The sequence below is a fragment of the Agelaius phoeniceus genome, chromosome 8 (assembly GCF_051311805.1).
Source record: "Agelaius phoeniceus isolate bAgePho1 chromosome 8, bAgePho1.hap1, whole genome shotgun sequence".
In the NCBI taxonomy this organism is placed as follows: domain Eukaryota; kingdom Metazoa; phylum Chordata; class Aves; order Passeriformes; family Icteridae; genus Agelaius; species Agelaius phoeniceus.
The window spans coordinates 6320462-6340602 of NC_135272.1; the positions used below are offsets into that span (position 1 = coordinate 6320462).

Here is a 20141-nt window from a genome sequence, read left to right on the forward strand (position 1 = left end):
AAAATCCCGGGGAGCGCTGGCCTATCCATCAGCTAACCCCAGCTGACGTGACTGACACAGGGAGCCCTGAGTGTCATGGTCCCTGTTCGGGCGCCAAAGGTCACAATGAGGGTGGCTGTGACAAACCTCTCTGGTTCCCTGACTTCAGGGCGAGGGTGGCAAAAATGAAAAGGAGCAGGATCAATGGAGTTGCTTAAAAGGAACTTTAATAACAGAGTGAAAAACAATAAACATGAAGAAATTGAGAACAGTATTGGGGCAGGATCCAAAGATCTGAGACAAAGGGGAAGAAACAACATGTACACTTGGGGGTAGAACACTCTAGAACAATAACCATATAGGGGAAACAAGTAACTAATAGGGGAGTAGAACTTGGACAACTCAGCAAAACAACACTAAAGGCTTATGGGGGAACTCTCAAGCTCACCCTAAGTTAAACAAATGATTCCCAGGGCTTGAAACTTGCACCCAGTTCTTCCAGGGTAAAATCTGTCTGACTCTGAGTTACAGCCAGGCTAACTCCCACATTGCTGATTTGCTCTGGCCCCTTGGGACCATGTGGCCCAGCAGAGCCACAATGATGTCCTTGGTTCCACGAGGTTCCACATTGTCACAATGGTCCCTTGGATCCATGGTACCCTGCAGTGTCACAATGGCCCCTTCATTTCACAAGGCTCCCAAGTGTCACATTGGTCTCCATAGGAAGGAAACCACGGAGCCCTCGTGTTTAGGAGCTGATGAACAGCAACCACCAGAGGCCAAGGAAAGCCTGACCTGTCTGTCCTGGCAGGTTTGCTCGGAACAAGCCTTGGATATTCAAAATTATGAATGTGGAAACCTAATTTCAGACATTTGTTCCTGGAGAAGGATGATTTTTTTCCATACATAGAAAAGCAGAGAGCCCTTTCCAGTGTTTGGAAAACAGGTGAGTTCTGGCACTCAGGAGTTAAAGACCAGCCAGACCTGTCTGTCCTGGCAGCTTTTGTCTGGCAGCAATCCTTGAATACACAGAAATTTGGAGGTGGAATCCAAATTTTGGCCATGGATACCTGGAAAAGATGGACATTTCTTTTCCATAAAAAGAAGGAAAGCCCAGAGCCCCAGTGTTTCAGGGGCAGATGGGAGTGGCCTTCCACATTCCAAGGTCAGCCAGACCTTTCAGGTGACCCCTGGGAGGCCAAGGCAGCCACACCTATTTCATGTTCCCTTGCTTCCACAGGGCCCTGCAGTGTCACAATGGCTCCTTGCTTCCATGAGGCCTTGCAGTGCCACAATGGTTCTCTGGCTTCCATGATGCCCTCAGGTGTCATAATGGCCCCTTGGTTACACAAGTCCTTAAGGATCTTAATGGTCTCCATGGTTCCACAAGGCCTCACTGTGTCCTAATGGCCTTTGGGTTCCATTGGGGCCCCTCTGTGTCACCATGGCCCCTTGCTTCCATTGGGGCCCAGTAGTGCAACAATGATTCCCTTGGTTCCACAAGTTCCCACAGTGTCACAATGGCCCCTTCCGTCCATGAGGCCCCAGAGTGTCACAATGGTCTCCATGATTCCATGGGGCCTTGCAATGCCACAATGCTTTCCATGGATCCACGGTGCCCTGCAGGATCACAACGGCCCTTTGGCTCCATGAGGCCCTAAAATGAAGCAATGGCCTCTTGTTTCCACAAAGCCCTGCTGCTTCACACTGGCCCCTTGGGACCATGCGGCCCAACAGAGCCACAAAGATGTCCTTGGTTCCACGAGGCCCCACAGTGTCACAGTGGCCCCTTGGATCCATGGTACCCTGCAGGGTCACAATGTCCTCTGCGTTTCAGTAGACCTCAAAGTGTCACAATGGTCTCCATGGTTCCTCAAGACTCCACAGTGCCACAATGGCCCCATGGATCCATGGTACTCACAGTGTCACAATGCTACCCTTGGTTCCACAAGTTCCAACAGTGTAACAGGTTCCACAAGGGCCTGCAGTGTCACCATGGCCCATTGGTTCCACAACACCCCACAGTGTCACAATGGACTCCATAAGTAGGAAACATGTGAGCTCCAGTGGTGCAGGGGCAGATGAGAGGCAGTCACCAGAGGCCAAGGCTTGCCAGACCTGGCTGTATTGGTAGATTATTTTGGAGAGTAACCCTTGAATATATGGAATTTTAGAGGTAGAATCCTAATTTCAGCTATGTGAGCCTAGACAAGAAAGACAGTTCTTTTCCATAGGAATAAAAGCACAGAGCCCCAGTGCTTCAAGGTCAGATGGGAATGGCCCTTGACATGCCAAATTCAGTGGGACCTGTCAGACAGCCCTCAGGAGGCCAAACCAGACAGACTTGTTCAATGTTCCCTTGATTTCATGGATCCCCACAGTCACAGTATTCTCCTTGATTCCATGAGGTCTGGCAATGTCACAATAGCTTCTTGTTTTCATGACATCCAACAGAGTCACAGGGTTCCCGTGGCTCCATGTGGCCCCGCTGTGTCACAATGGCTCCTTGTTTCTATGGACCCCAATGTTTGATCATTGATCCTTGCTTCCATAGGGCTCCTGAGTTGCACAATGGTCTCTTTGATTCTATGAGGTTCCGTGGTGTCCTTGGATCTCCATTGTCACAACTGACCCAAGGCTCCATGAGGTTCCGTAGTGTCACCGTGGTCGCTGTCAGAGGCTGGATGAGATCCATGTCCTGAGACACTTTGGGATGCTTGGAATGCCCGTGTGGGGCCAGGGCCGGGTCAGGCCTTGGTTTGCGGTGGGACAGAGCCCTGCCCCCAGCCCTGGTCTGGCAGAGCTGTCAATCACACAGCAGGGGCGGTGCTAACCCAGCTCTGATTGGCTGAACTGTCAATCAATCATACACCAGCAACTGGTGACTACCCTGGCTCTGATTGGACAAGCAACTGGCAGTCCCACCCCAGGGGCGGGGCCACAAAGGCCCAGGGGGTTTAAAGCTGGAGCATGAGGCCAGCCCAGGGTCTGGAGCCTGCCTTCTCCTGGGGTTCCTTTGTTGATGATACTGGAACCTGAGCAGTTGATACCTATGTGTGTGTCTTTCTATGGCTCTTCTGTCTTTCTGTTCCCTATTTCTTCTCCTTCTAATCCTGCATACCTGGTACATTTTTGGGTAACTTAACATCTTAAGGGTTAAAGGGTTTTAGGTTAAATGGGCTATGTTTATGAAGTTAATACTATGATAAGCGTTTTCTGTTGAAGTGGATGTTGTATTAAACCCTTTGCAAAAGTTCCTTGATTGTCTATATTGTGCCAGTAAAATTTTGTGTCATTTTGACCTCTTAGCTCTGTTGATTAGAGCATGTTCCTGGTATTACCGAAAATGTGGTTTCAATCCCTGTGTGGGCCATTCTCTTAAGAGCTGGACTTGATGATCCTTGTGGGTCCCTTTCTTAAAAGAAGAATATTCTTTGCATCTGTCCATGTTGAGTGTTTCTCCTGTGCACCAAACTGAAGGAGAGGAACTTTTGGTAACCCCCAGCATTTCAGTGTTCTGGGGTGTTCCAGCCCTGCAGGCTCACAGTGGCCTCTTGTTTCCATGAAGCCCCACAGTGTCCCACTGGCCCCTTGGTTCCATGGCCCCAGCAGTGCCACAATGATCCCCTTGGTTCCACAACTTCCCACAGTGTCCCACTGGCCCCTTGGTTCCATGAGGGTCTGCAGTGTCACACAGGTTTATGGCATTTGTCCTTGCTGCCCCTCACATCCCAGTGCCCCACAAACAGCCCCGAGCCACCCGTGAGGGACAGGCCCTGCTGTCCCAGGCTGGGCTCAGGGCTTGGCCTTTCTGCTTCCCCCAGGCAGCCCAGGCCTTGCTCAGCATTGCAGTTCCCTGCTCAGAGGCTTGGGCTCCCTGCAATCCTGGCCTCAAGGATCTGCTCTCAGCAGTCCCTGGGGAGCCTTTGGCCCTCCCTGCCCTCAGTGGGGCCCAGTGATGCTCCAAGAGACTTGGAGTTTTGCTTCTGACTCCTTGAGCAGCTTCTTCAGCCTTCTCTCAGTGCCTGAGGGTCCTGGACTCAGCCCCAAATCCACTGTGGGGATCATTAAAATACAGAAAGTCCTCAAAGGCTCTTTCTCTTCCTTTGGTGATCGTCAAGTCTCCAGGGCTTGTGCAGCTGATTGGACTCAGTTTGTTGTTCTGTTAAGGAGGAAGATTTCAAAGTACACCTCATGACATTTTTATTAATCAAGTGAGTATTTTTTTTTTATTTTCTAGATCAGGGAAGAGCTGATAGAGGCATTCCCCAGGTGATCTTGATGCTGAATGTCTCCTTAGGAAGTCTGGGCACAAAGAAGAATGAGCCCCTTGAGGGCTGACCCTGTTTGAACAAGCTGCTCCTCACCCCCAGCCTCACCGTGTCTGACATGGCCCACCTGGCACTGACATCCCTGTCCCCTGCAGCAGAACCTTGTCCCTGAGCTCTGCTGCTCCATGTCCCAGCCCATTGCACCGTGTGCCACCTGCTCTCCTCAGGGCTCTGCCTGCACACAGGCCCAGGAGAAGTTTTCCTGTTGGTGAGGAAAGAGTGGAAAAGCCTGAGCAGGTTTCCTGAACAGCAAAGCCCACTCAGGAACCACCTGCTCAGTCCACGCTGCCTGGAATGGTGTCACCTTTCTCCAAGGGACAATGTGAGCAGAAATGATCTCTGGAAGCAGAATTCTCTGTCTTGCAGCTGAATTCTCTGTCCCTGTCCTTTCCCAGGATCTCTGTTGCAGATGGAGGCTGCTGGTGCCATCCTCACCTTTAACCTCTCTTTGGAATGCAAACAGATGTTCCCAGGTGTGTTAAGCAGTATTTGCTCAATGTTTCTACAAAACTTTTGTGTTCCTCATGGAACAAAGGGGCCATTTTGGCACTGAGGGGGCGACATGGAAGCAAGGAGTCAATTGTGACCCTGGGGTCCCATGGAACCAAGGGGCCATGGTGACACAGCAGAGCCCCGTGGATCCAGTGGTCAATTGTGACACTGTGGATCCAAGGAGACCATGGAGACACCCCCAGAGCCTCATGGAACCAAGGAGTCCATGGTGACCCAGCGGGGCTGCATGGAGCCAATGGTCCATGGTGACACTGCCCATCCAAGGAGGCCATTGTGACACTGAGGAACTTCATGGCACCAAATATCCATGGTGACACAGCAGCAGGGCATCACGGGAACCAAGGAACTGCTGCTGGCAGTCGGGAAACTCATGGAACCAGGGGCCCTTGTGGCACTGCAGAACCAACAGAGCTGCTGGACCTTGTCCCCTGGCCCTGCACAGCTCCTTGGGAGGCACGGCAGGAGCAGCACCCTGGGAACCTCGGGAATGCCCCTCTGGGATCCATGGCACACACTGCCAGGGGCTGGAATTCCAGTTCCCAGCCAGGAAAAGATGTTCCTGCCCTGGAAAGCAAAGCTCCCAAGAAGGAGCCAAAAGCCAAGTGGAGCAAGATCCTACAGTGACATTTCACTGCCAGCCTTCATAACTTCACCCATGGTTGTTGTAGCTCCTGGATTGGGATTGAAATCAGGGCAGGGTCTTTGGTGGGAGCTGCCCTGGGTCAAGGGAGACACTGAGAGAGAAAGAGAGCAGGCAAAGAGAGGCAGGAGAGAAAGGGGGACACAAACACAATCAGCTGAGAAGGTGGCACTCTGAAAAACAAACCAGAACTGACTGAAAAGGAATATGAGAGCAATCAGTAATTCTGAAAGTTTTATTTACTATCAAAATATATCCCACCCACCCAGCCCCAGACAATCCCCAAGCCACACTCTCAAATTTGGATCCCACTTCTCCCAATCTCCTTCCAATCCCATCTCACCCTGGAGGCTGTGGAACTGAGTAATTTTGGCATTGGACTGAGTTTTTTTAAGGTGGAAACAAGCCAATTTGAGGTGGGATTGAGCCCTTTTGAAGTAAGATTGAGTTGTTTTCAGTGGGATTGAGACATTTTGAGGTGAACCATCTTGAGTTTTGGAGTGCAGAGATGGAGAAGACTTCCTGAAATCCCCCAAGGACCCACTAATCTCCCAGAATAAATCTTTAAACCATTCAGTCCATCTGAAATACCTGTTATATGGTGGGACTTTGGACATCTTTAATAAATAACTTTCTTTTAATCCTATTTCAGGTGTTTTAGAGTGATAAAGAAAAATCAGAAGAAAATTAGGGCCAAAACAAAATGATAACCAGCCAGGTGTCCTCCCAACATAGATCAAAGGGAATGTGGGTCACCAAGGCTCTGAACAACGTGGATCCTCCTGTGGGTCATGGAGTTGGAGCAGTGCAGGAAGCTCTTCCTGCAGTTGGAGCACTTGCAGGGCTTCCCTTAGCGGTTGCTCTGTGGGTGTCCGGTCAAGTGAGAGCTGCTGGGGAAGCTCTTCCCACACTGGGGACACTCATAGGGCCTCTCCCCAGTGCGGATGCGTTGGTGGGTGATGAGGGCAGAGCTGCAGCTGAAGCCCTTCCCACACTCCCCACACTCGTAGGGCCATTCCCCAGTGTGGATCATCTGGTGGCTGATCAGGGTGCTGCTCTGCCTGAAGCTCTTCCCACACTCCAAGCACTTGTGGGGCTTCTCCCCATTCTGAAGCTGCCCATGGACCACCAGCTCTGAGCTCTGGCTGAAGCTCTGTCCACCTTCCTGGCTCAGGGTGGGTCTTTCCTCCTCAGAGCACCCTGGGCTGGGTTTGCAGCCCCTCTTCCTGTGGGATCTCCGAGGATGTTCCTCCCCATTGGAATGCTGCACTGTGGAGTCGCTCAAAACGGCCTCTTCCAAAAGGTTCTGCTGTGGGGATTTGTCCTCCCTGATCTCCATCCTCAGCTTCTTCCCTGGGGGAGGAAGGACAAGGAGAGGATGGGATTTGCCTCCGTGCCACAGGGAAGGGGAAGGAGATCCCCCCAGTGCATCCCCGGCAGGACGGGGTTGGCAGCAGGGTTGTCCTGCAGCCGGGGGCTGTGCTGGGCTGGGAGATGGAGCAGGAGAGAGGGGGAAAGGGGCACTGACTTCCTCCTCACCTGCCTGGGTGTCCCGGGGCTCCTTCGTCTTCCTCGCAGCCTCCTCCTGTCGAGGCGGTCACAAAATAAAGCAGAGACTACGAGCAGTTTCAGTTGGCAACACTTTATTATTGAACATGGCTGATTTTTATACACTTTCTAATTGTTTATGCTTCTTCTATCTTTACTATTGGCCACAATAAATCAACATAATACTATTGGTGAGAAGTTATAGTGACTTAAGTAACTTTCTAAAAATTCTTCATCCAGCTGCAAAGTTCTTCTATCTTTCTTCTCTCGGTCTCTTTGGTTACAGCCTTGGAGAGAGCTCCTTATCAGTTTCTTCTTACTTCTCAGCTTCTTCTCGCTCCTTTAGCTAACAGGCCCGCTGTTAGCCCCTTCCACATCCTCCCTCATCTGGCAAAGTTTTAGGAATGGGAAATCCTGTTTTAGGAGGAAAACAAGGGTGAGCACATTGAGTTTTGTACTGGATTGAAGGCACACCTGGGGGAGAATCTAAGCCAGAATTGCAATTTAATAACAAAATTACTGTAAAGACAATGATACAGAAACACAGCCTTAAACTGACAGAGTCAGGATATAACCTGACACCCTGTTGCTGGTCAGGCTGGTGGCTGCAGTCCCATTAAATGGTGGCTTCAGTCCTGTTGGAGTGATGAACGTGATTCTGTCCAAGCAGTGATCCTGTAGAAGGGTCTGGTCTTCCTCTGAAGGTCCAGTGGTGGTTCTGGAGCTCTTGTCCTCTGGGAATCCAGTAGGCAAGCTGCTCCTGGTGTTGCAAGGCTCAGCTTATATCCAGGTAGGAATGCTTGGATCCTCCCCCTGGGCGGAGCATCCCACAATGGGATGATGGAATTTTATCAGTCCTGCAGTGACACTCAATGGCCCATTCCCAGAAGATCTCTCCCCTGGAGGGCATTATCAGGGCTGAGTCATGGAAGAGAAAGAACACTGCCCCACCTGTTTATAGCAGTTGATGAAGATGGGGATTGAAAACATGCATTTGGTTCCATCTTACATTGCAGCCTGAAACAGTGGGGTAATCCCTGCTCAGGGGGTGAACACCACCCCCCTTACCCAAACTGGCTCAGGTGTAAAACCCCCACCCTGGGAAGGTCACACACACAGGGGACAATGTCACACTTGCCCTGCCCCAGGGGAGGTCTCTGTCCCTGTCACTCCCTTGCTCTCCCCCCTTTTCTCTTTCTTTCCATCTCTCTCTCTACGTCACATTTACTGTCCAGTAAAATTCGCCTTGGATTGGTTTCGTTAGCACCTTAATTGGGGCAGAGGCATCTCTAACAATTCGCGTAACCAGACTGTGACATTATTTTGGCACAGTGAGTTCAGGGCACTGTTGTCTGACCGCAAGTGCCTTTGACAACATCATGGTTCCCTCTGAGGAGGTTGTGGTTTTTTCTGGAAGAACTCTTGGAAACTTGGACACAGTCCCTCCTTCCTCCTGGGGAGCTTATGGGAGAAATGATGAGGAAAATGACTGTTGTGGGTGGCCAGTGAAAAAGAAAATATTTTGTTGTCCTTCCTTGAAAAGTTTATTAAAATCACTGGAGGAGAGGGAGAAAATGATATTAGAGTGACTGATAAAGTTCATTTACTCAAAGGTGAGGAGCACAGGGCTGCTAAAAGTCCCACAAGTACTCCAGCTCAAGTAGCTAAATTCCCAAATAACTCCAGCCAGGGGTGTCCGGGAGGATTTTTTTGGAGCGTGTTCGGAGCCGGCAGATCCCAGACTCGAGCCCCGGGTATCTCCGGGCTCCCTAAGAGGAGCTTTTTCGGGGGCAGAGGAGCCGCGATCGCCCCTCGGGAGGGTCCCGGGGGTCCACGTGGGGATGGCCCGGTACCGACGGGGCGGGACATTGGTTTTGGGGATCCCCGTGAGAGCCGGGGCTGTGGAACGGGGGACCCCCGGGGCGGGGAGAGGGGAAGGGGCGATACCGGAGCTGGGGCACCCCCGGCAGCCCGGAGATGAGACGGGGACGGGACCCCCTGACCCTGACAGGGGCGCGTCCTGGGGTGACTTCATGATGCTCGTGCCCCATCGGTCCCTTTAGCCCAGAAATGAGTTCTACACCTTTAAGGCTGGTTCTGAGAGCCAAGGGGAGGAGGAAGAAGCTGCAGTTTGTTTTCATACACTGCTCTCACTCCTCCACATTCTGGCTCCTGGATGGACAGAGGGCAGGACTGAGCTCTCCTTTGCTTTTAGTTAGTTTTTAGCTCTCTGAGGCAGAGAAGTTCCCTGGACTGTGGTTTTTCTTTTTCTTTGGAGCTGTTTAAACCTGCTCTGGACTGAATAACCAGAACACCACCGGCAGCTCCCACCTGTGGCCCACCGGGCTGAGCCTGGTTGGCGGCATTTCCAATACAGGAGGGACTGATAAGAGACTGATAAGAGACTGATAAGGGACTGATAATAGACTGATAAGAGACTGATAAGACACTGAGTCAGCCAAGCCCCAGCCCAAGGAAGGACTTTGGGAGTTTGTCACCTATTTTCCAGCAGCAGGAGGTTTTATTGCTTAATATTGTTCAATTTTTGTGCTGGTGAATGCTTTGCCTGTTAAATAAAGCGGTTTTTTCCACTTTTCTCCAAGGAAATATTTTCCCGAACTGGCTGAGGGTGGGGCTGCTGAATCTGCATTCTAGAGGAAACCCCTTTTTGGGGTTTTCTCCCAAATTTGCCCTAAACCAGGACAGGGTGGTGGGAAGAGGGGGGAACCCCAAGTGGCTGGATTGAGGGGAGGCTGGAGAGAGGGACCTTGGGATCCCAAAATCCGCCTACATCCCTTAGCAGGACCCTGGAGAAGGGGGATCCCCAGGACCCATGGGATCCCCAACAGCCCAGAGACAGGGGACCACCAGAACCCCAGAGGGATGAGACTGGAAATGGGACACTCCTGGTGGCTTTTTTTTATACACTCTTGATTTTTGGAGGTTTTTATGGACATCAGGTGACTTCTAGAGATGGACTTGTGTGGGAGGAATCCCCAACCCAAGGCATTCACACCTTGTTTTTCCCCAAATCAGGATTTTCCCCAAACCTTCCCACAGTGACATCCCCTCCTGTCCTGCTCTGGGTGAGCTCAGTCCCAAACCTGACCCTGATCCTGGTCTCAATCTCACTCCATGTTTAGACACACTCACAGTTCTGTATTTAATCCCATCCCAGTGCCAGACTCATCTAGCCCCAGACCCAATCCCAATCCCAGCCCTAAAGCCAATCCCATGTCTAGCCTTAACCCAATCCCAGCTCAAATCCAAATCTCAGCCCCAACTCCAAGCCCAGCCCCAATTCCAGCCCCTTCCTAAATCCTCAGCCCCAAACCAAATCCCAGGTTCAGCCCTGCTGGGGCTTTGGGGGTGTCTCTGTCCCTGTGCCCCCGATGATGTTTGGGTGGGGTCCCAGCAGGGCTGAGAGGGACAGAGACCCCCCCCAGCCTCCCCAGGGGTGAGAAGGTGGCAGAGCCCCCCCCCAGCCCCGAGCAGCCTCAGCGGTGAGAGGGACACAGAGCCCCTGGTGCCCAGCCCTGCACAGGCATTGCCTGAGGCCAGAGGGATGGAGACCCCCCCGAGCATCCCCCAGGGCCAGGGGACAGAGAGCCCCGAGCATCCCCTGGGCTGAGAGGGACAGAGACTGCCCCGAGCACCCCCTGGCACAGGGGTGAGAGGGAGGGAGACCCCCCAGGCATTCCCTGGGGTGAGAATGATGGAGACCCCTGGGGAATGGCCTGGGGTGACAGGGACAGGGACACCCCTGGGGAATGGCCTGGGGTGACAGGGACACCCCTGGGGAATGGCCTGGGGTGACAGGGACACCCCTGGGGAATGGCCTGGGGTGACAGGGACAGGGACACCCCTGGGGAATGGCCTGGGGTGACAGGGACAGGGACAACCCCCCAGCCCCTCCCAGGCATTCCCAAGGCATGAGGTACAGAGACCCCTCGAGCATCCACTGAGCACTGTGTTATAAATGAGAAACTTGACTAGCCCAATATTCAAGCAGCAATCAATTTATTAATTAATATGGTAAAGCATGAGCAATACAGCATTGGGTACCGTGGGGGAGGGTTTTCCCTCCAACTGAACACCCATAGTTGAGGCTTACAGGTATTTATAGGGGTACTCATCAGCTTTCTCAGCAGTTTCTAGTCCCAATTTTTACGTCACAATTCTATACACTATTGTGATTTAGTTTTTCTCAGGATGTTTCCCAGAAAGGAGTATCCCCAGATGGTGGTGGTTCGGTTTCCAAAAGAAGGAAGAAGTCTCCCAGCTGGTGAGGTCTGGCTCTCCAGATGTGGGTCCACCTTTTAATTGCAAGGACTATAAATCTCATCTAATTCATGAGCCCCTGCAATGTCAAAATGGACCTTTGGATCCATGGGGGCCCACAGTGTCACAATTGCCTCTTTTGGTTCCACAGCTTCCCTATGGCCCCTCCGTTCCATGTGTCCTGCACTGTTCCATGAATCCTTAGTTCCATGGGGTCCTGTAGGGTCACAATGGTCTCCTTGCTTTCATGGTGCCACAGCTGCCATAATTTCCATGGTATCACAACTGCCCTTGGATCCCAAGAGGCCCCATCGTGTGACAATGGCCCCTTGCTTCCATGACACCCTGCAGTGTCACAATGGTGCCCATGATTCCATCAGGCCCTGCAGTGTCACCATGGACAGTTGGTTCAATGACACTCCACAATGTCACCGTGGCCCCTTGGTTCCACAGAGCCCCACTGTGTCACTGTGGTCCCTTTGGTTCCAGGGCTCAGAAGTGCCAGAATGACCCTTTGGTTCCATCAGGCCTTGAAGGTTCACAATGGTCTCCATGGTTTCATGAGTACCCCCTGTGTCACAAGAGACTCTTGGGTCCCTGAAGTTCTTCAGTGTCACAATGGGCCCTTGGTTCCATGAGGTTTGGTAGAGTCCCAATTGACTCCTTGGTTCCATGAAGCCCTGCTGTGTCACAATGCCCATGGTTCCATGAGTTTCCATGGTGTCACCACGGTCTCCTTGGATCCCCAGTATCACCATGGTCTCCTTGGTACCATCCAGGCCTTGTAACAAGAGATACTGAGCCATTTTGTGCCTTAGATGAAAGGCTGCAGAACTCACGGTTGTGAGGCTGTGTCACTGATAAGAAACAAAAACCACCTGAATCTGAACGCAAAATATCATCTCAAGTACCTTCAATCCAGGCCTCGACAGAGGTAGAAAATACAAACAGAGATTCCACAGTAAAGCAAAAACAGGGACCATCTTTTGAATGCAGGCAAAATGCATTCAAGTGCATTCCACTGCACTCGATATGATATGGGAGGTGATGATCCCCTATTCCAAGAGTGAACTTAAGAAGGGCTGACTGTTGAAGGAACCACAGAGAACCACAATATAAGAAAAGCAGGTGGCATAGGTAATTCTGGGATAGGCAGACCAGAAAGCAAGAGCAGATGAACCAGTGTAGTCGCCACCAAGGAGATCACGTTCACATGCTGTGGGCAGCAACCCCATCAGGCCGTGTCACCATCCCCTGGCACAAGGGGGGTCACGATGGTTCATTTTACTGATCTCAGAGTGCAAAGACACACAGCAGGGGACCTTCAGTATTAACCAAAACAAATGCACCTTTCATTGAGTGCCCACAGCAGATGCAACACAAGGATTAGAAAGCAGATAAAGGATAGAGAGACAGAGAAAAGGAGGGGGGGAATAGCTGCCAAGAGAGAGATGAAATCCTCGTGGTCCGGCCAACAGATCTGTCTTGTCACATCGGGGAGAGTCTCAAAGTCTTTGGTTAACTCAGGGCTCTTTTATAATCTACTGCCAGGAGGGGAGCAGGACGGCACATGGAGGGAACAGTGGAGAATAAATCCATTGAGAACAGGTACAGACAGCCCAGTTCTGAACAGCACAAACCGGTGCCAGCAGTGAGCGGGGCCCGTTGTTTCAGGACTGGTTCCTATGGGAAACATCCCGCTTCCCATGGCAGACACCCCGCTCCAGTCAGGCCAGCACCCCTGGGTTAGAATTTGAAGGGTCTCAGTCTCAGTCCTTGGGGAGGGCTTCAAGCTCTGTCCTTGACAGCAGTTGTGAGGCACATGAGGGATCTTTGGACTGTCACTTACAGACTGACATCCCAAAACATAATTATGCATTTCCTTTAAAAGTAAAATTTACTGAATTAATAAAATTATAATTACTTTTCTTATTTATAAAAGTTATGCTATATTTGTATTACCAAATTTGAATATTTATATAAAAAAATCCATACCTTTTTAGCAAGCAAAAAATTTATTGCTCATTGGTTCTAAGGAACACAATTCCCTTCATTAATTCATTGACGAGTGTGGCTGTTGATTTCTCCTTCTTTATGCTAATTAGTCCTATTTTAAATCCTTCTGTCATCTTTTTTATCATTTTCACAGACAGGGTAAAAGGGGCCACTTTGGGGTTCCAGGGAGAACTTTCTGGGGCACATTTGGGGCAGTTCTGGGTCTGCGGAGGGAATTCAGAGAGAACTTGAGGGTCTGGAGGACACTTGGGGGAGCCGGGTGGGCACTTGGAGGGGCACTCAGGGATTCCGAGGGACAGTTCGGGGTCCGGGACAGCACTTGGGGGTCCCGGGGGGCCCTTGAAGGTCAGGGAGGGGAATTTGGAGCCCTGCGGGGTCCGGGGCAGCACTTGGGGGGGTCTGATTGGGCTCTCTGCGGCGCAGGGGGTGATGGGAGTTGTAGGCGCGGGTCTAATACAGTTTAACGGGGCCGGGGAGCATCACGGGAGTTCAAAGCGCAGCTGCAATGGCTCTCGGTGGGGCGCGGGGCATGATGGGAGATGAAGTCCTGGCTGGAAAAGCTCTGGACGTGCGCCGCGGAGCATGATGGGAGCCGTAGTCCCGGAAGTGGTTCGAACGCTTTGTTTAGGGGTCTGGGAAGGCACTTGGGGGACACTTTTGCGTCCGAGCCGCGACTTGAGATCCTCGTGGTAACGTAAACGGTTCGGGAGAACTTGCGGGGATCTCGGGGAGCTCTTCCCAGGCTCTTTAGGGCGTGGGGCACAGCAGGAGTTTTCGGCGCCGAACCGTGTTATGAGGGGTCTGGGGCCGCGGGGGATGAGAGGAGATGAATTCCCAGAAGTGGCTGTACCGGGCATCTGTGAGGTTGGGAGCACTTTGGGGGTCCGGGAACACTTCTGGGGGGTCCCGAATGGGCGCTGAGGGGGCACTGAAGGATCCTGGAGGGTCTGGGGGACACTTAAGGGACAAAGAGGGGGCGGATACGGGGGGGGGGGGGGGGGGGGGGGGCTTCTGCGGACCGCGGGGCATGACGGGCGTTGTAGTCTCGGCTCCAATGGGGCTCAATCGGGCTGCCGGGCATGACGGGAGTCGTAAGCCCAATGAAAATATGTTGCCCACCCTAGGCACCGCCCCCGAGGCCCCTTTCCAGGCGCTGATTGACTGCGGGTGCTGATGGGCGGAAGCCTCGGCAAATGGGATGCGGTGAAGACCGGAACAGCTCATTCCCTCTCCATTCCCTCCCAGTACAGCCCAGTTCATCCTCAGTACAGACCAGCTGATCCCAAGTAGAACCCAGTACAATCCCAGTGCCCCTTCAGCCCCTCCCAGTACAGCCAAGTCCCTCCCAAGACACCTGAGTTTATTCCCAGTCCCTTCCAGTTCCGCCCAGTGTCATCCACAGGATGCCCCAGTGTCCCCAGTCTGCTCTGCAATGGCCCCAGTGTCCCCAGTTTGACCCAGTATCTCCCAGTATCACTCCCAGTATGTCCTGGTATGTCCTGGTATGTCCCAGTCTGTCTCAGTGCACCCCCACAGTCCATCCCAGTCCACAGATTCCCCTTCAGCATTCCTAGTGTTCCCAGGTTGTCCCAGTCCTCCCCAGTGTCACTCCCAGTATGTCCCAGTGTCTCCCACAGCGTTCCCAGTGTTCCCCAGTATGTCCCAGTCCCCCCCAGTGTTTCCAAGGACAGTTTAATTTCTCTCGGTGCCCGTGGTAGCCAAACCCAGCAGTGGGGTCAGTGCAGTGCCCATGGGCACAGCCCCTTGCAGTGGCCCAGTGCAGCTTGGGCTGATGATCCACCCTCACAGCCGGCCCAGGGCAGCTCTGCAGTGGCTCTGGTGGCACCTGGGGCTGGCACACACCTGAGCAGTGTGTCTGTTTGCACTGGGGAAACTCAGGAGTTTGAGATTGCTGCAAAAAGCACAAAAAGGGAAAACCCCTCTTTGGCTGGGTGCAGCCAGCTCTCCAAGCACAGCAGCTCCCAGGGCAGTGAGGACAGACAGGATGGGGCTGGGCAATGTGGAGCAAGGTTGTCCACACTGGGTCAGAGCTCCAGGCACAGCTTCTGTGAGTAGGCCAGGGCTGCTGAGGAGAGACCCTGGGTCAGTATCAATCACAGAATGCTGCAACCACCTCTGATCTAAAGAGAAATAAAAGACACCCTTTAAAATAGGAATGTGTATTTCTTACAAGTTCTTTGAAATCTTTTTCCATAACTGGACTAGGAAACTTTAATGACCCTCTCAGGGCTTTGGTGTTGTTTACATCAGACTCAGTCCCTGAGAGTGTCTTAAAAAACTTCTCAAGTTTACGCAAATTTAAATTTAGACTCCAAATTTTCTTGAAGTTTTAATGGATCCCACAGAGGGACACGACTGGGAAAATGTCCCCAGGTTCCAGGTAGAGCAGAACACGGGAGGCAGTGATGACCGGTGGGTACAAGCAAGGCAAAGGTGTCTTTGGTGCTGGGCAATCCTGGATGTGTTTCAGGAATGCAAAGGGCCAAGGCCTGAGCCCCAGCCCCTGGCCAGGCAGATCCTGTCCCTCCCTCAGTGCTCAGGGCCGACAGCCTGCAGGGACAGAGGCGCAGGGCAGGGACACCGTAGGACAGCCTGGGCTGCACAGGGCACAGGGATGGGCAGCAGCTGCAAGACAGCCCTGACAGAGCCAACTTGGGCAGCACTTTGGCCATGGCTGCTGGCCCTGGGCCTGAGGCCACAAGGGGACAAGTGACCCTTTCAGGCCTGGGGCCTCATTGCCTCCTTGTCCCTGCTCAGCAGCCTGGCAGGGGCTGCCCCATGCTCCTGCCCTTGGCATTGCCCATCCCCACATGCCAGTGCCCATCCCAGGAAGAGCCCTGAGAAATGAGGGAGGGACAGGATCTGCCTGGCCAGGGGCTGGGGCTCAGGCCTTGGCCCTTTGCATTCCTGGAACACATCCAGGTTTGCTCAGCACCAGAGATGTTAGCATTCAAAAACACATAATCACATCAGCGATTATATGCGGTGCTTTTTATTCAAGAGCTCTGGGAATCGGGGTAGTTTCCACCCAAATCTGATTCTGACCATACATTTGAGGTGAACGTGTTTTATACTCTATCATTACATAACTTTCATGTTAATTATTAAACTTAAATTGTTCTTTTGTATACACAGATTTCAGCTAAACATAGCCCCCTTTAAATTTCCAACATAGTTTCTCACAATTCTTCTTATGGTTATATAATAATTATATTTAATTACTAAACAATCACCACATCTAACAATTATATCTTTTATCAAAGTGCCTACGCAGCTGCAGTGATCTGAGAAATCACAAAGCCCAATATTTTCAAAGACTATTTTTAACATTTTTCAGGGCTCCACTATCAGAGATACCTTTGCCTTGCTTGTCCCCACCGGTCATCACTGCCTCCTGTGTTCTGCTCTACCTGGAACCTGGGGACATTTTCCCAGTCGAGTCCCTCTGTGGGATCCATTAAAACTTCAAGAAAATTTGGAGTCTAAATTTAACTTTGAGTTTTTGAGAAGTTTTTTCAAGACACTCTCAGGCACTGAGTCTGATGTAAACAACACCAAAGCCCTGAGAGGGTTATTAAAGTTTTCCTAGTCCAGTTATGGAAAAAGATTTCAAAGAACTTGTAAGAAATACACATTCCTATTTTAAAGAGTGTCTTTTATTTCTCTTTAGATCAGAGGTGGTTGCAGCATTCTGTGATTGATACTGACCCAGGGTCTCTCCTCAGCAGCCCTGGCCTACTCACAGAAGCTGTGCCTGGAGCTCTGACCCAGCGTGGACAACCTTGCTCCACATTGCCCAGCCCCATCCTGTCTGTCCTCACTGCCCTGGGAGCTGCTGTGCTTGGAGAGCTGGCTGCACCCAGCCAAAGAGGGGTTTTCCCTTTTTGTGCTTTTTGCAACAATCTCAAACTCCTGAGTTTCCCCAGTGCAAACAGACACACTGCTCAGGTGTGTGCCAGCCCCAGGTGCCACCAAAGCCACTGCAGAGCTGCCCTGGGCCGGCTGTGAGGGTGGATCATCAGCCCAAGCTGCACTGGGCCACTGCAAGGGGCTGTGCCCATGGGCACTGCACTGACCCCACTGCTGGGTTTGGCTGCCACGGGCAGCGAGAGAAATTAAACTGTCCTTGGAAACACTGGGGGGGACTGGGACATACTGGGGAACACTGGGAACGCTGTGGGAGACACTGGGACATACTGGGAGTGACAATGGGGAGGACTGGGACATACTGGGGACACTGGGGAAGACTGGGAGACACTGGGGCATCCTGTGGATGACATTGAGTAGGAAATGGAAGGGACTGGGAATGTACACTCAGGTGTACTGGGAGGGACTGGGGAGGAACTGTGGTTTTACTGGGCTGTCCTGGGAGGGATTGGAGGGGCACTGGGGTTGTACTGGGGATGAACTGCACTGTACTGGGAGGGACTGGAGAGGTTGAATGGGCTGTTCCCGCCTCCATGGCTCTTCCGCTCATCACCACCCACAGCCAATCAGCGCCTGGAAAGGGGCCTCGAAGGCGGTCCTCGGCTGGGAGCCATCTTTCCTTTTTGCCTACACTCCCGTCATGCCCCGCGGCCCGATTGAGCCCCATTGGAGCGGGGCCTACAACGCCCGTCATGCCCCGCGCTCCACAGAACCCCGGTACCGCCCCCCCTCTGTCCCTTAAGTGCCCCTCAGACCCTCCAGGATCCCTCAGTGCCCCCTCAGCGCCCATTCGGGACCCCCCAGAAGTGTTCCCGGACCCCCAAAGTGCTCCCAACCTCACAGATGCCCGGTACAGCCACTTCTGGGAATTCATCTCCTCTCATCCCCCGCGGCCCCAGACCCCTCATAACACGGTTCGGCGCCGAAAACTCCTGCTGTGCCCCACGCCCTAAAGAGCCTGGGAAGAGCTCCCCGAGATCCCCGCAAGTTCTCCCGAACCGTTTACGTTACCACGAGGATCTCAAGTCGCGGCTCGGACGCAAAAGTGTCCCCCAAGTGCCTTCCCAGACCCCTAAACAAAGCGTTCGAACCACTTCCGGGACTACGGCTCCCATCATGCTCCGCGGCGCACGTCCAGAGCTTTTCCAGCCAGGACTTCATCTCCCATCATGCCCCGCGCCCCACCGAGAGCCATTGCAGCTGCGCTTTGAACTCCCGTGATGCTCCCCGGCCCCGTTAAACTGTATTAGACCCGCGCCTACAACTCCCATCACCCCCTGCGCCGCAGAGAGCCCAATCAGACCCCCCCAAGTGCTGCCCCGGACCCCGCAGGGCTCCAAATTCCCCTCCCTGACCTTCAAGGGCCCCCCGGGACCCCCAAGTGCTGTCCCGGACCCCGAACTGTCCCTCGGAATCCCTGAGTGCCCCTCCAAGTGCCCACCCGGCTCCCCCAAGTGTCCTCCAGACCCTCAAGTTCTCTCTGAATTCCCTCCGCAGACCCAGAACTGCCCCAAATGTGCCCCAGAAAGTTCTCCCTGGAACCCCAAAGTGGCCCCTTTTACCCTGTCTGTGAAAATGATAAAAAAGATGACAGAAGGATTTAAAATAGGACTAATTAGCATAAAGAAGGAGAAATCAACAGCCACACTCGTCAATGAATTAATGAAGGGAATTGTGTTCCTTAGAACCAATGAGCAATAAATTTTTTGCTTGCTAAAAAGGTATGGATTTTTTAATATAAACATTCAAATTTGGTAACACAAATATAACTTTTATAAATAAGAAAAGTAATTATAATTTTATTAATTCAGTAAATTTTATTTTTAAGAGGAAATGCATGATTATTTTTATGTTTTGGGATGTCAGTCTGTAAGTGACAGTCCAAAGATCCCTCATGTGCCTGTGAGATGCAAAGCTGTGTTTCGTGTCAGGTACAAACAGGCGAAGTGTGTACTTGCGAATGAGAAATGTGTGGACATCAACAATGGGATAGTTGTGAATTCTAATAATAACTGATGAAAATTAAGCACGAAAAAAGGCCTTTGAACCTATCTTTTGTTTGCAATTAACTCTGGTTGGTTTAGGGGCATTGGAATTAAGGTGTTAAGGATGTTGCTTTTTGCTTCTATTTAATCCATAAAAAAGCTCTGCAATAATAACCTTTTGAAGTATATTTTTAGAATATTACTTGTATCCTTGAAACTATAGCTTTGGAATATATATATTGGAAATATGCTTATCTCACGCCTTATTGAAGCAGAGAAAAACAGCTTGAGAAAGGAAGATGAACATCACATCAAGGATTTATAGTTTCGACCAAAGGGAAGCTGGACATCACTGTTACGAGATTTGTAGTCTCTGCAATTAAAAGGTGGACACATCTGGGGAGCTGGACTCCACCAGATGGGATTCGTCTTTCTTCTTTTGGAAACTGGACCATCACAATCTGGGGATAGTCCTTTGAAAATACATCCTGAGAAATTAAAATCACAATAGTGTATAGAATTGTGATGTAATAATTTGGAATAAAATTTGCTGATGAGTAAAAATTGGAAATAGAAACTGCTGAAAAAAACTGATGAGTACCCCTATAAATAACTGTAACCCTCAAGTATCAGTGTGCAGTTGGAGGGAACACTTCCCCCACTGTACCCAGCGCTGTATTGCTCATACTTTACCATATGAAATAATAAATTGATTGCTGCTTGAATATTGGCCTAGTCAAGCTTCTTATTCATAACAGAGCTCAAGGTGCTGCAGGTGAGGTTTGGGGTCCCTTAGAGAATAGTCAGGGATGGCGAGCACTGGAAGATCCAGCTGCAGTCCCCATCCATGTCCCTTTCAGTGCTGCCTTTAGGGTGTCTGCAGCCTGGATCCAGAGCGCC

At 51.6% G+C, this 20141-nt stretch overlaps 1 long non-coding RNA gene across 1 annotated transcript; it reads right to left on the bottom strand.

Annotated features, from left to right (window-relative positions):
• Nucleotides 1–11014: 11014 nt before the first annotated feature.
• Nucleotides 11015–13764, bottom strand: LOC143694615 (uncharacterized). Its single transcript, XR_013183185.1, has 2 exons — nucleotides 13288–13764; nucleotides 11015–13174 (listed from the first exon to the last, which is right to left on the bottom strand). It is a non-coding gene; the product is annotated as an uncharacterized LOC143694615 (long non-coding RNA).
• Between the last annotated feature and the right edge of the window lie 6377 nt (nucleotides 13765–20141).